Source organism: Mesocricetus auratus, unplaced genomic scaffold (genome assembly GCF_017639785.1).
Source record: "Mesocricetus auratus isolate SY011 unplaced genomic scaffold, BCM_Maur_2.0 Super-Scaffold_100010, whole genome shotgun sequence".
Classification (NCBI taxonomy): domain Eukaryota; kingdom Metazoa; phylum Chordata; class Mammalia; order Rodentia; family Cricetidae; genus Mesocricetus; species Mesocricetus auratus.
The window spans coordinates 59,750,096-59,754,720 of NW_024429194.1; positions in this window are offsets into that span (position 1 = coordinate 59,750,096).

The following is a 4,625-nucleotide window of genomic DNA, read 5'->3' on the forward strand; positions in this document are numbered from 1 at the left end:
TTAGTTCTATACCCACTTTTTAATTGCATTCTTTGGTGTTTTGGAGACTTGCTTCTTGAGTTCTTTGTAAATTTTGGAGATCAGCCCTCTGTTGGATATGGGGTTAATGAATATCTTTTTCCATTCTGTGGACTGCCTTCTTGTCTTGTTGACTGTGTCCTTTGCCTTACAGAAGCTTCTGAGTTTCAGGAGGTCCCATTTGTTAATTGTCGATCTCAGTGTATGTGCCACTGGTGTTATGTTCAGGAAGTGGTCTCCTGTACCAATTCATTGAAAAGTATCTCCCACTTTCTCTTCTAAGAGTTTCAGTGTGGCTGGATTTATGTTGAGGTCTTTGATCCATTTGGACTTAAGTTTTGTGCAAGGTGATAGACATGGATCTATTTGCAGTGTTCTGCATGCCAATATCCAGTTATGCTAGCACTATTTGTTGAAGATGCTTTCTTTTTTCCGTTGTATAATTTTAGCTTCCTTGTCAAAAATCAAGTGTTCATAGGTGTGTGGGTTAAAATCAGGGTTTTCAATTCAATTCCATTGGTCTGTCTGTCTATTTTTGTGCCAATACCAAGCTGTTTGCAGGACTATAGCTCTGTAATAGAGCTTGAAGTCAGGGATGGTGATGCCTCCTGAAGTTGCTTTATTGTATAAGGTTGTTTGGCTATCCTGGGTCTTTTGTTTTTCCATATTGTAAAGGGAAGCCTTCCCGCCAGCCTGGTTCCAGAGCCACATCAGTCCCAAATAAACACACAGGAGGCTATATTAATTATGAAGCTGTTGGCCTTGCTTGTTTCTTACTGGCTAGCTCTGGCTTAAGTAATTTCCCCATAATTGTTAATCTAAGTATGTCTCTTACCGGAGAAGTTTCTGGGCTTCCTACCCCATGGCATTACATCTTGACTCTCGTGTTTCTCCTTCCCAGAGTCCTCTTGGACTCCTAGTCCCACCTATCTTGGTTCCCTATTGGCCAACAGTGCTTTATTGAAAAATACACAGGACTTCCCCCATCACCATATAAAGTTGATTATTGTTCTTTCAAGGTCTGTGAAGAATTGTGCCGGTATTTTGATAGGGATTGCATTGAATCTGTAGACTGCTTTTAGCAAGATTGCCATATTATTATGTTGATCCTACCAATCCAAGAGCATGGGAGATCTTTCCATTTTCTGGTATCCTCTTTGATTTCTTTCTTTAGAGACAAAGTTCTTGATATACAGGTCTTTCACTTCTTTAGAGGAGAGAATAGGTCACTGGGGGAACAGGATGGTTGAGTGGGGGGTAGAATAGGGGAGAACAGGATGAGAAATACCATAATAGAGGGAGTCATAGGTTTGAAGAGAGATCTGGCACCAGTGAGACTTCTAGTGATCTACAAGGATGACACCAACTGGCAAGCTAAGCAATAGTGGAGAGACTACCCTAAATGCCCATTCCTGATAATGATGATTACCTTATATGCTATCCTGGAACCTTCATCCAGTGAGACACCCACAGCTAAACACTGAACTGAACCCCTGGAGCCAAGTGACAGAGAGAGAGGAACGATGAGTAAATGGGCAAAGAATGGGCTGGCAAAGCCAGCAGAGATGGCTGACCTGAACAAGGAGGAGCACTTGGACCCCAGACTGACAGCTGGGAGGCCAGCATGGGACTGATCTGGACCCCTTGAGTGTAAGAGTTGGTGGGGAGGCCTGGGCAACCTGTGGGGCCCTGGACAGTGCAACAGTGTTTGTCCCTGGTATACAGATGGACTTCATGTGTCCATGGCACAGGGAGGGATATTCTTTCAGCCTGGACTCTTGTGGGAGGGCCTGGACCCTGCCCTGAGCGAGGTGACAGACTCTGGATATCCCCTGTGTGGAGGGACATGGGAATGGGGTGGGAGGCTGGAGGGGAGAAGGTGGGGGGAATCAGGAGGAGGGGAGGGAGAGGGAGCTGGGCTTGACATGTGAAGCAAGCTCTTTTCTAAAAAAATGTAATAAAAATTTTTCTTGAAAAAAAAGTGTTTCCCTTTCTAGTATCAATGGTGTGGCTCTGTGGAAGCACTTGGGAAAAATGACACACTTGACATTGTATGTGTTGTTAAGATTTTATCAATAACCTGTCTCATTCCATGAAAGTTTGGAAGGAGAAACTATTTGGAGAATGTAGGAAAGATGAAAGGAACCAAGAAAGAGAGGGAAGAGTGAAAGAGAAAATGAGAACAAAAAGAAAAGGGAGGAAGGGAGGGAGGAGGGTGACAGGAAGAAGGGGTTGTCTCTGGGATGTCAGTGTCTCTTAGTGCAGTGGGTTATTACTTGTGGTGTTAAATGAACATTCAAACAGAAAGTTTAGCTGCTAAATGCAATACTAATTTAGCTACAAAGTACATTTTAAAAGCAGATCATGTCCCAAGGACCCCTCAGACTGTGGACTTATTTACATATGGCACAGGTCTAACAAACCTTGGGCCTTGTGATCACAGTCCTGTGGCCTATAAAGTTCATGACATCATGAGGCTGACTGGAAAAACCTACAGTCTGTTCCATGAAGGGCTGTCTAGTACTGAAAAGAATGTAATATCAATGTTAATATAGTTCAACTCAGAACATGTTTTAAAATTCTAAGTGAACCCTTTTTGCATGTTAAGAGACACTCTGTGTTGAAGTCTGTCTGTGTGTGTTAAATATTTTATTTATGTGTACACACAGAAACACTTATGCACAGACATAGACACACATAAAGACATAGACACACACACACAGACATAGATATAGGCACACACTGCACCTGGCTTGATGTCTATTTAATCTGAGACAAAGTACTGTCTCGTTAATTTTTACATGAATTTCTAGTTTGATGTTAGGTAGTCAGATGGATCTCCAGAGGGCAGGAAAGGAAGCAGAGTATAGACAGTAAGAATTTCCAGTGTACTTTTCATCTCAGCTGAGTTAAAGTTCTGGCCTGGCAAATGCACCATTGTTTTTATTGGAATATGGGTGTCTTGAGCACAGAGAACACATGAGCGTGAGAGCCTTCCAGAACCCCCAGCATACAGCAGGTGATTATCTGCATCTTTCAACTTCTCTTATCATCCATATGTTGAGCTTTCCTTGCAACTGTAGGCTAGCTTTCTGTTTTGAGTTCATACCCACTGTACTTAAGACTTCTAATTGGCTGACTCACTAATGATTCAAACAAAGTTATGTGTGACTACACTCACCATGTCTGCCCTGGATTCCTCTTTCTTTGGTGTTATTATCAGCTAACACAGCCTCTACCTAGTTAATGCTGGAACCGTGACTCACTCCATCCTCTCTTCTCACAGCGTAGCAAACATGAAACTTCTGAATTCCTTCATATACCTTGAGTTTTTGGCCATCTCTGCTTCCATTCATCACTTTAGGCCACCATATTCTCTCTGACTACCACAACAACTGCTTTTTCTGCATCCACTAAGGGATCTCTGTACCCCAAAGACTACGGGGTGCCAACTTTTAAGTATGTAGGTCATATCATTTCAGCACCCTGCTTAATATATTAATTAGCTTACTGCATTAATTAATGCTTTCAAAGTCAATTCTAAACTCTCTGACTTGGTTCTATACAGGCCTCATGTGTTCCACTCTCCCTTCCATGTACAGGTTCAGGCTATTTTGGCTTTCTTTCTCCCCTTAGTACACTCTAAGTTCATTCTAATGAAGCCCAACATTCATGCTTGTGGTGAGGTGTCTGCAAACACTGTGGCTGGCAGAGTAACAATCTCTGTGAGGCAGGAAGAAAATGGTTCAGCACGACTTACTTAGCCAGTGTTGACTCACACTTCTACAGTCTCCCCCTAAACAGTTTACTTCTGACATATTTGAACAGAGTACAACTTTGGGGAAAAAGTTTCCTCACGACAATTATCACCATAAAGCTCAAGGCACAGCTACATCTAAACTCATTTGTAAAGTACCTTCCACAAGAATGGGACCTATTGACTGAGAAACCATGTTCAGGATCAAGGACTGAAGAATCTGGAATAAGCATAATATCTGGAGGACTTGGGTGAGGCCTGACCCTACACATAGTCAGCCAAGATCACCAGGTTACTAGTAACATTCATTCCCAGATTTCTTGGCAGAAACAGGTGTAAATCCCTTCTGTTGATGAGAAAAGTCTGCGTGTTTAACATTCCTGGTTTCCCTAGAGCTAGCTATAATCACAAGGACCTTGTACCCTACTTAATTCCAATTCTTTCTTCAGCTTTCTTCATCAATATTTCTTCCTTCTCCATGGCTTTCTGCACATCAAGTCCTTTGTATGTTTCTATAATCATCCATATTCCTTGCAGTCCTTAACATAGGCATTACAGTGACCCAACATTCATCTTTCCAAGTGATTTTGGACTGTGTTGTCGATGTGCAGACATATTTCTAGCAATTAGCACAAGAACATCTAGACAGAAAGCATTCAGAAGTAAATATTAGTTGAAATACCAAAGGAATGGATCAATATACTTCCATTTTTCATTTAATTAACAACTCATTTTCACATGTCTTTTTGAGCTACCTATTTTGAAAGACTATTACACTCCAGGATATTTTTACATGGTTGTGATAACTCATAAAAATTTTGAGATTATTCATCTACTCTCCTAAGTAACA